Here is an 11,588-nt window from a genome sequence, read left to right as displayed (position 1 = left end):
AATGCCGCTAAGAATGTCCCTCAATCCACACGTTGTCCACCTAGCTAAGGGACAGCTTCCTGGAATTAAGAAGGCAAAACCTAGGTTATAATTAACTCAGACTTCCTCCTCCTCTTGTACCTTGGCCATGACCTTAATCCTCACCTAGATTTTCCATCCCATCTATGGATAAAAATTTGTTCTGAATTAGATCTACCGAACTGTGGTCCCGTTAGCCTTAGAGAATTGGCTGGATAGCTGCAGGGAATCTTAAACGATACATTTAGAAACAGACAGACATCTCGGGTAGGGATAATATTGTCAGTTTTATCCCCCTACCTTGTTTTACTTGTATTAAAAAAACAAACATTACTTGGTGAGGATAGATCCAGCAAACTTTTTCAAGGTAGTTTAGGGCAAACAGAATACTTCCGGTTCCTGGAACCACAGCCATGACAACACAAAGGAAGAGTGAACAGGTGGGATGAATGGGCGTGGCTTTGGAAATGAGCAATTACCAGCTGGGTGAGTTAGAGTCAGAGGTAAATGGTGACTTATGAGCCCACTCAAAGGCCTGTCCCGTGTGACCTTCACAATTTTATTATTTAAATATTGGTTTTCCTTTGAGACAGAGTTTCTTTGTGTAGCCCTGGCTATTCTGGAACTAGCTCTTTAGACTAGGCTGATCTTGAACTCACAAGAGATTTGCCTGCCTCTGCTTTACAAGTTCTGGAACTAAAGGTGTGCGCCATCACTGCCTGGCAACTTTTTTAAAAAAAGTATTTATTTAACTGTATCTCTGTGCATCTGTGTGTGAAAATGAGAGTGCCATCAGAGGCCAGAAGCATCGGATCCCCTTGGAGCTATCGGTAGCTGTGAGTTAGAGGCATTGTGAGTTGCCCTACATGAGTGCTGGGAACTGAGCCTAGGTCCTCTGCAAGAGCAATATATATTCTTAATCACAGAGTCATCTCTCCAGCCTCGGGCCTCACAAGGCAGGAGACGAAGTCGTCAGATTAAAGAATAGAATGAAGAATTTTAGTTAGTTAGTTATTTAATTATTTTTATTTTATTCATATGGACATTTTGCCTGCATGTGTGTCTGTGTACCACATGTGTGCCTGGAGCCTGCAAAGGCCAGAAGAAGGCTTCAATTCCCTAGAACTGGAGTTACAGACAGTTGTGAGCTGTCTCAACCACTGAGCCGTTTCTCCAGCCTGTATTTATTTAGTTATTAAAACAGGGTTTCATTTTAGATTGGCCTAGAACTTACTATGTAGTCAAGGCTGGCCTCAAACTCCCTACCCTGCTTCCACCTCACAGTGCTAGGATTATAGGCGTGCGTCATCCTGCCTGGTCTGAAAGAAGAAAAAGAAATATCTCTGGACAGAGGAACAGACACTTTTCAGCACAGGTTTCCCGCTTCCTCCTTTCATCTGGAACTGATTCGCTCCTGTGACTCTCCCTTCTGCTCCTTCCCTCCATTCTTCTTCACTCTGGAAAGACTTGCCCAAACTATCCTCCTCCATTTCCACCTGAGTCGCCTCCCATCTAGTCTTGCATTCTCTCCTTGTATTCATCCACCACATCACTTCTTCACTTACTTAATGATCAACCGCGTTATTACATTCCTGTTGTATATTTATATATTAGAATGATTGCTTGAGATTCTGAAGATTGTGTTTAGCTAGAGTTTTCCTGCCTGGCCCACAGTCAGGACAAATCTCTCTCACCTGCCAGTCCCACAGCCGCTCAGACCCAACCAAGTAAACACAGAGACTTACATTGCTTACAAACTGTATGGCCGTACCAGGCTTCTTACTAACTGTTCTTACAGCTTAAATTAATCCATTTCTATAAATCTATACCTTGCCACGTGGCTCATGGCTTACCAGCATCTTCACATGCTGTTTGTCATCATGGCGGCTGGCAGTGTCTTTCTGACTCAGCCTTCCACTTCCCAGAATTCTCTTCTCTGCTTGTCCCACCTATCCTTCCTGCCTGGCTACTGGCCAATCAGTGTTTTATTTACTAACCAATCAGAGCAACATATTTGACATACAGAACATCCCACAGCAATTTGTGTGTGTGTGTGTGTGTGTGTGTGTGTGTGTGTGTGTGTGTGTGTGTGTGTGTGTTGTGTATGTCTGTGGTATGTGTGTGTAGTATGAACAGAGGCCAGAGGGGAACATCAGGTGTCCTGCTTTATCAGTCTCCAGTTTATTCCCTTGAGGCAGGGTCTCTCGTTTATCTGGAGGTAAGCTGGTAGCTGGCAGGCCCTAGTGGTCCACCTGGCTCAGCCCCTACCTGTGCAGCCACACCTGGCTTCTAATACAGACACTGGGGATTCGAACGCAGGTCCTCACGCTTGCTCAGCAAGTGCTCTTACCCACTGAGCCGTCTCCCCAGCCCCTTCGGAAGCTTCCCCCCCCCTTTTTTATTTTATTTATTGTTGTTGATGCGAGTAAGGTGCCCATATACCATGATGTAGGGTGAGGCAGAGAACAGCTTTCAGAAGTCGATTCTCTACTTCCACCGTGTGTTCTGGGGATGACACTCTAGTTTATTTAGAGTTGCCTGGCAAGTGCCTTTACCACTGAGACACCTTGCCAGCCTTTGTTCTGACGTTTTATAAGACTTACTTCCTAGCATGGCATGAGGTGCATGCCTATAATCTTAGTACTTGGGAGGCTAAGGCAGGAGGATTGCTACGAATTCAAGGTCAGTCTGAGCTACCAAATGAGTTCTAAGCTAGCCAGCAAAACCCACAGCGTGAGATTCTCTGTCAAAGAACCAAAATAATTAAAAGAAAGAAAGAAAAAAAAAAAAGCATGTTTCCTGGATGGTTGCCAGATTGTTTTCCCTCTGCCAGGGATTGAACCTGGGATCCAGGCTATATCACACAGGGGTAGAGGTACAACAGCGGTTAGATGCCGCAAAATGTGAGGCAACGCCTTAACCCTGCATGTGTTATTAAACCCGAGGACCCGAGGGCTTCTTCCATCTTTATCAAGGGAGTGGAACTTCTCACCTTCCATACGACACAGCTCCATGTTTCCTGTCTCTAAGCGGCTTACAGTTCCATAGAAGACATAGCAAAATAAGCAATCACAAGCCATCCAAGCTCAAGACACGGTGTGAGCAGCAGCAGGCATCTGTACCGCACTCCGGGGGGGACGCCCAGGAGAGGCCGAGGAAGGCTGGGATGCAGAGGATGACACTGGGCTTGACGTCAGCCAAGAGGACAGGAAGGGGACAATGGGTACCAAAGCAGGGTCCGATAGCTCTGAGCAGCTACATAGGGTTAGTTCAGCAAGGCAGGGCCTCAGGAAGAGATGGTCGCCGACGCAAAGGGTGAAGGAGATTTAGAGTCAATGGAGGATCTTGAAGAAGCGAAGGATAGTAAAGTATTTTAAAGGGCTGCACTCAGATTCCATCCTGGGAAGTTCAATGTCAGAGCACAATACTGAGAAAGACTGTGGAGAACAGTACTACCTGGCAGGGTGCTTAGGAGAGGGAACAGCGAGGCAAACCAGGGCAAAGAGGCATCAGCGCAGGGACATACTAGAGAAGGTGCCCAACAAAAGCATTGGGTGGGTGTGTCTGAAATTCAGAACGGCGTTTACTGCTGGATATGCAGTTTGGGGAGTAGGGGCGACTGCTTAGGAAGGAACCCCAAGCCAATTGAGCACAAGAATGTTCCCCTATATCCTCAGCACCTTCCAGGCAGCAGGAAGCACTTAGGATTTGAATTAACAAATAAAATAATGAAAATAGAGGGTGTCTAAGAATCTGGCTCTGAGAAACCACCATTTAGAGATGGAGAGAGGCTAGGGCAAGGATTTCAGATGGAAAGGTCAGGGAAGTGAGGACTGAGTCTGAGCCCCACGACCAATATGGTGGAAAGAGAGACTGAACTCCCAGAAGTCGTCCTCTGACTAACACACATGCGCTCATACGTGTAATTAAAAAAAAAGGAAAGAAAGTCGTCATTGTCTGAGCTGGCCATGGTAGCTTACATCTATAATCCCAGCACTTGGGAAACTGAGACAACAGGATCAGGAATCTGAGGCTATTCTGGGCTACACAGCAAGGACCAGGTCAGCCTAGGCTTTGAGACCCTGTCTCGAAAGACCAAAGTAAATACAATAACACAACAGAAAAGAAAATCCCTGGTGTCTGGTGGCCACAACTTGAGCAGAGGTGGCAGTCAGATAATAGTGGCTTGGGGAGTGTTTGGAAGGCTGTGAGAAAGTGGAGGCTGTGAATTACAGTTCACTGTGTCCAGGAACTTGACCCTGTCTTCACCAAGCCATTTCTCTTTCCTTCTTTTCTTTTCTTTCTTTTTTTTTCTTATTTGTTTGTTTGTTTCCTTTTGTTTTGAGACAGGGTCTTGCTCTGTAGCCCAAACTGGCTTTGAACTAACTATGTAACCTAGATTGGTCTCAAACTCCTGATCCTCCTGCCTCTGTCTCTCCAGGATTGAGATTACAGATGTGTTACCACATCTGGTCTTTCCCTTTTCTTCAGTCCTTCTCCTTAAGTTGGTAGGCTCAATTCTCTCTGTCTTTAAATTTCTTTTTTTTTTTAAATGTTCTCTTATTCTCATACTGATGACCAGTTCTTTTCTCTTTGCTAGGAAATGGAAGTGTATAAAAATATCATAAATCTTCTGTCTTCTATTGGTTCTGTTAATACTTTTCTCTTATGTGTTTTCTGATCTAGGCAGGCTGGTAATGTGTCATACACACACACACACACACACACACACACACACACACATACATTTACTCACTTTTTTTTAGATGCTTGAACCTTTGAATTTACTTTATTTTATATAGAGGAGTGTTTTGCCTGCATGTGCGTATGTGTACCACATGGGTGCCTGGTGCCAATGGAGGACACAAGAGGGCATCAGATCCCCTGAAGCTGGAGTTACAGACAGTCATGAGCAGCTTTGCTGGGAACTGAACCCGGATCCTTTGCAAGAGCAGCAAGTGCTCTTAAGTGCTGATCCATCTCTCCAGCCCATAATAACTCATTTCTTTTCGTTTGTTTGTTTTAGTTTTGTTTTGTTACGGTTTCTCTGTGTAGCCCTGGCTGTGTTAGAACTCACTCTGTAGACCAGGCTGGCCTCGAACTCACAGAGCTCTGCCTGCCTCTGCCTCCCGAGTGCTGGGATTAAAGGTGGGCGCCACCACTGCCCAGCTCACTTACTCATCTCTTATCCATTCATTGTGGCTTCTACTCTTTCTCCCACTCCCTACAGTTTGGTTTTTTGTTTGTTTTTTTGGGTTTTTGTTTTTGTTTTTGTTTTTTCAAGACAGGGTTTCTCTGTGCAACACCTCTTTGGCTGTCCTAGAACTCACTCTGTAGACCAGACTGGCTTCTAACTCATAGAGCTCTGCCTGCCTCTGCCTCCCAAGCGCTGGGATCAAAGGTGTACTCCACCACCACCACCACCACCACCACCACCACCACCACCACCACCACCACCAGGCTTCTCATCCTTACATTTAATACTTCAACAAGACTTAATCTAGCTTCAAGGATCTTCTGCATCTGGGGCCAGTGAGATGGCTCCGCAGGTAAAGGTCCTTACAGCCATGCCGGATGACCTGAATTCACACCCTGGGACCCATGTGGTGGAAGGAAAGAATCGAGTCCTCAAAGTTATCCTTTGACCTCCTCATTCACGTGGTGGCATGAATATACACAAATAAATAAATAAATTTTAAAATAAAAAAATAGGAATGGAGAGATATTTTTGGTTTTGCTTCACAGTTTTATGTAGTCTTTAGTATTCTTGAAGATGTTGGGAGTCAAACCCAGAGCCTGACTGTGGTGATATTGTGTTCCCCAAGGTATCATGCACCCTAATAAATTTATCTGGGGTCAGAGAACAGAACAGCTACTAGACAGACATAGAAGCCAGAAAATGGTGGCACTCACACACTCCTATCACTTGGGAGGCAGAGATCCATCTGGGTCTCTGTGAGTTCAAGGCCACACTGGAAACAGCCAAGCATGGTGGCTCATGCCTTTAATCCCAGGAAGTGATGGCAGAAAGCAGAAAGGTATATAAGGTGTGAGGACCAGGAACTAGAGCTGGTTAAGCATTCAGGCTTTTGAGAAGCAGTTCAGCAGAGATCTATTGGGATGAGGACTCAGAGGCTTCCAGTCTGAGGAAACAGGATCAGCTGAGGAACTGGCGAGGTGAGGTGGCTGTGGCTTGTTCTGCTTCTCTGATCTTCCAGCGTTCACCCCAATACATGGCTCCAGGTTTGTTTTTATTAATAAGACCCTTTAAGATTCGTGTTACACTTGACATGGGTTAGGCAAATGCTTTGCCACTGAGCTATATCCTTCACCCTCTCTTGGTTGATTCTTTTTATTGCTTTCAGATTTCATGTGTGTATATGTGTGCTTATTTGTGTGTGTGTGTGTGTGTGTGTGTGTGTGTGTGTGTATGTGTGTGTGTGTGTGTGAAAGGTAAACAGTGCTGCTGGTGGTGCTGGTTGTGGCGTGCAGTGCTGGTTATCGGTGAAAAAGTCACGAGCCACAGGCAGGACTACCTAGTTAGAGAGAGCTTTATTAGGAGGGAAAAGGTGGGGGGAAGGGAGCAGGCCTGGTAAGAGAGAAAGATGGTGGGGTGGGGGAAGAGGGGAGAAGAGCAGAGAGAGAGCATGGGGCATCCAGCTTTTTAAGGTGTGCATGTAGTCACCAGTGCCCCCTGATGACATAAGACACAAAACCCCAAGCTGCACATGTACAGGAGTGAGGGCAGGATCCTAACATTCCAGACTTTTGCTTATTATAAAAAAGCGAGTGAATAGGAATAGGGACATTGTTTCTCCCAGAAAAACTGCTTCAGCTGACTTGGTGGGCATTGGTTGGCTCTTGTGGGGGGTAGGGAAGGGGGCCTTCTGAGGTAGACAGGCATCCTGGGATGATGGGCTGTCCTGCTGCCCTGGAACTGTCCATCCCTCTTGGTTTGGCACTCTGGCTGCTTTTGTGTCTGACAAGATGCTGGTGAGACAGAAAAAGCCTGAAGTAGATCTGACCTGTTCAGATGGATTTAAGCTGGTTTCTGGAGCTTGGGAAAATTTTTGAACATGTTAAGAAGCAGCTATGAGAAAATTAGTGACCATGGTAGTGTTTAGTACTCTGCTTGTATTGGTTAGTGTTAATGAGAGAGACAGAGATTGGAACATGTTTTTAAGCTTTATCCGAGACAGATTATTTTAAGGCACCTGTCTCCTTTATTAGTTTAGCATTTAGGAGACACAGGTGATCAACTGTTGAGAGCATTTAACAGTAATAGATGGTTATATCAAAGTCTATTTTTGTAGAGCCCAGACACTTTTTGGTCTGGGGGTGTCAATACCTTTTAGCTGTTATAGTTACTTACTTGATGATCCCTGGACTCCAGTTCTGTGTTGGTCCAAAGCAGCCATTAGCTGAGCAGTTAATTAGAAGAGGGAACTGGGAAGAGAAAAGCTTGTGGTGCATGAGAACTTATTTCTTTGGAATTAGGGACAAGGCAGAGAGCAGGGCCTTGTCTGTGTCCCTGTGCATGAGGAGGAGAAGCACTGCTGACAGGTCTGGAGTGAGGCACATGGAGGGAGCAATGAAATGAAAGCTCCTACCTTAGCTGCAAAATCTTTTTCATTAAGTAACCATGAAAGTACAATTAAATCTGGTGAGGTGGGTAAGGCTGTCCTCCCTACCCCAACAATAGGGAAATGAGGAGAGGTGAGACCCCAAAACTAAGTGGCTCTGGTGTCCAGAAGGAAAGAAATGGATTGCTTCCATGCTGCATTCTGGGTTCCCTGTGAGTAAGCCTGTGGCCAAGCCTAGGTCTGCTGGAGGTCTTTGTTTGTCCCCATGCCACTGGGGGCCTGGGTGCAGTCAGCTGACCAGTTGTCTCTCTAGGTGGCACTTTCAACAAGGCTCAATTGATGGCCTGGCAGGGCATGTACTAGCCCTCGTGGCCTTTTTTTGGGACCCAGCGGCTTTCGGAAGCCAGTCAGACAGCGTGTGCCAGCACTTGGCAATTCTGTTCTCGGGCTTTTTTCATCTCTCCCCTGGTACACCTTAAATGCCACAGCTGAAACTTCAGCCTGTGGGGTCAGGAGCCTTGCTCTCCAGATGCTTAAGTTTTAGCCCTTATGTCAGGGAGGTGGGGGGGGGGGGGGAGACAAGAAGATGGATTTTACTCCATGTCTTGAATTTTTTTTTTTTTTTTTTTTTTTTGATGTCTGCTGGCTTGGGGACAGCTTTTGGAAGACCCGCCAGGAGGTAGGATGTAAACTGATCTCTGGCTAAAGAGCCATCCTGATTACTGTAAACTTATTTGCATGCATCCTAGCCTGCTTTCAGACCCGTCTGTGCTTCTCATGGCAGCTTGAGAATGAGTGGGAGGAGTTAAGGTGAGTTAAAGCTCGCCCAATGCCAGAGAGCAGAAAGCGGAATTCAGATAGACAGAAGTGGTTGCACATGGCAGGGAAAGAATCAGAAATGGAGAGGGAAAAGGGTTCAGAGCTTTGGTAGAAAGCTTGGGGATAAGGTAACTCTTTACGTTTGCCTGTTTGCTGGCAGGAGTTAGATAATTCCTGTGAAATATAAGGGTTGAAATGCCAAATTTACTGGTATCCACCCCTATGTCCCATGGCTGCAGCACCAAGAGAGAAAAATAAAAAATTAAAATATCAAATGGGATCCCAGGCTCCTATTTCAAGCGTCCTTGAGAATAGGCAGTCTGTGGACCAGCATCAACAGCACAAATTACCCAAACCTTTGTCCACGATAAGGGGAAGGACTGCCCAGGGACCTGGACAGCATCCTACACTTTGTCAATATAGAATGTGTTGTGGTACGCGGTCGAGGACCCCTTGGGGCTCTGGCACGAGGAATATAGCTCAGGCCACAGCTGCAGGAAACGGCGGGGAACTCACCAATCTTGGCAGCACATGTGGTGGGGGGAGACGTGGTGGCAATGGTGGCAACTGGCAGCACAGTCCCAACTCAGTACAGTGGTGGCAGTGGCAGTTAGTCAAATGAATGAAAATAGCGTAGTGGGCAGTTGCAGGTCCTCCATATAGGTTTGTGACAACACTCAGCCCCGGATGCCAAGTGAGCGGAATTTCCTATCCGAGTCCACAGCACCAATGAAAGATAAACGACGCTGGTGGCGGCACTGGTTACCGGTGGAAAAGTCATGAGCCTCAGCCACAACTACCTAGTTACAGAGAGCTTTATTAGGAGGGAAAAGGCGCCGGGAGGTGGTGGCGCATGCCTTTAATCCCAGCACTCGGGAGGCAGAGCCAGGCGGATCTCTGTGAGTTCGAGGCCAGCCTGGACTACCAAGTGAGTTCCAGGAAAGGCGCAAAGCTACACAGAGAAACCCTGTCTCGAAAAACCAAAAAAAGAAAAGAAAAGGAGGGAAAAGGCAGGGGAAGGGGACCAGGCCTGGTGAGAGAGAAAGATGGTGGGGTGGGGGAAGAGGGGAGCAGAGCAGAGAGCAGAGAGAGAGTGTGGGGTCTGCATCTGGCTTTTTAAGGCGTGTAGGTAGTCGCCAGTGCCCACTGATAACGTAAGACGCAAGACCCCCCCCTGAGCTGCGTATGTACAGGAGTAAGGGCAGGATCCTAACTGTATGCACATATGTACGTGTCTACACATACATGTGGAACCCAGAGGACAATCAGGTGCCCTTTCTTAGGTACCATCTACTTCTACCATAGATTTTTCACTCACCTAGAGAAGCTGACCATTAGATTAGGCAGGTGAACCCCTGAGCTCTAGGAATCTGCTTATCTTCACTCCCCAGTGCTAAGATCACAAGCAGGAAGCCATCAGCACTTAACCAAGTATTTCCCCTGCACCCCTTTTTTGGAGTGTTCTTGGAGACAGGGTCTTATTACATAAGCCTAGGTCACCTGGAACTCACTATGTAAACCAGTGTTACCTAACAGTTTTCTCTGAGGTAGAAACATTCCAGGGACTCTCTTTAAACCGAAAGATAAACAACTCAAAATAGCATCAGGAAGTCCCTGAAACTGGCCAGATTCACTAGCCCCCTTCCTGCCAGAGTAAGTAATAAAAGCTGAGAGTCTGCTTCAAACTACTAAGAAGACTCTCAGATAAACTGAGCTGCAAAGAAGACTCTGAGACCAGACCAGCTGCCTGGAAGAAGCAGAGACCAGATGTGCTGCTGGGAGGAAGTTTAGACCAACTGAGGCACCTGGAAAGGACACCCTCCAACCTGTTGAGCGGCCTGTAGGCCGCACCTGTGCTCCAGGTTCCCAGCTGTGTGAGCTGTCACCCATGCTGCAGTGGGCTTTGGTAATGCAGCTGAGTTGTTTCTGCTCCTGTAAGTAACCCCTCACCCATACTCCTGTAAGTGACCTCAATAAAACTCACTGGATCACCAAGTTGGACTTTGGTGGCATTTGTTATTGGATCTGTCGTGGGATTCCTATCTGGGGTGAGAGTCAACGTGTGTTGAGTCTCCTCAGGAAAAGTTTTGTGAGACAACAATCAGGCTGGCCTCTAAATTAGAGCCATCCTTGGGATTAGAGAGACAGCTCAGAGGTTAAGTGCACTAGTTGCTGTGCCAGAGGTCCTGAGTTCAGTTCCCAGCAACCACATGGTGGCTCACAACCATCTGTAATGAGAGCTGGTGCCCCCTTCTGGTGGGCAGGGATACATGCAGACCAAACACTGTATCCATAATAAATAAATAAATAAATCTTATTATTATTTTTTTTTTAAAGATTTATTTATTTATTATGGATACAGTGTGCTGCCTACATGCATGCTTGCAGGCCAGAAGAGGGCGCCAGATCTCATTTCAGATGGTTGTGAGCCACCATGTGGTTGCTGGGAATTGAACTCAGGACCTCTGGAAGAACAGCCAGTGCTCTTAACCTCTGAGCCATCTCTCCAGCCCTCCTATTATTATTTTTTATTTTTTTGGTTTTTTGAGAGAAGGTCTCTCTGTGTGGCTTTGGAGCCTTTCCTGAAACTCACTCTGTAGCTCAGGTTGGCCTAGAACTCACAGAGATCTGCCTGCCTCTGCCTCTCGAGTGCTGGGATTAGAGGTGCCACCACCACCCAGCTGAATAAATAAATCTTAAAAAAAAAAAAAAAAAAAAAAAAAAAAAAAAAAAAAAAAACTAGGGCCATCCTCTTACCTTTGCTTACTAAGTTCTGAAATTGGGGCATGTGCCACTATGCCCAGTTTATCTCAGTACTAGGGATTCAACCCAGGGTTTCAAGCATGCTAGAAAGCGCTCTGCCAACTAAGTGCCTCCCTAGCCTCTTTGTCTGTTTCTGACGGCAGCCAGAATGATCCTTCAAATGTTGAGTCATAGCTTATCAACCTTCTCTTCAGAACCCTCCAACGGCTTCTCACTTGATTTGATGCCCCTGTAAAATCTGAAACCACCGCCCCCCCCCCATCTCTCACCCTGCCCCACATCTTACCACTAGTCCTGTCCATCTTACTACATCCAGTCCCAGGGTCTCTCTGTTGTCTCCCAACTACTCTACAAAACATGCTGCACCTCGGGGCTTGTATGTGTGCTGGTTTATGCTTGGAATCC

General features: G+C 46.5%; 1 non-coding gene across 1 annotated transcript; it reads right to left on the bottom strand.

Moving 5' to 3' along the window:
- Positions 1-2,893: 2,893 nt before the first annotated feature.
- On the bottom strand, positions 2,894-3,024 carry LOC128105892 (U6atac minor spliceosomal RNA). The gene has a single exon (XR_008216529.1). It is a non-coding gene; the product is annotated as a U6atac minor spliceosomal RNA (small nuclear RNA).
- Between the last annotated feature and the right edge of the window lie 8,564 nt (positions 3,025-11,588).

The sequence above is a fragment of the Peromyscus californicus genome, unplaced genomic scaffold, assembly GCF_007827085.1.
Source record: "Peromyscus californicus insignis strain IS unplaced genomic scaffold, ASM782708v3 Scaffold_11__1_contigs__length_118956290, whole genome shotgun sequence".
Lineage (NCBI taxonomy): Eukaryota > Metazoa > Chordata > Mammalia > Rodentia > Cricetidae > Peromyscus > Peromyscus californicus.
The sequence above is the reverse complement of the archived record's forward strand: the minus strand, read 5'-3'. Positions and strand labels throughout refer to the sequence as shown.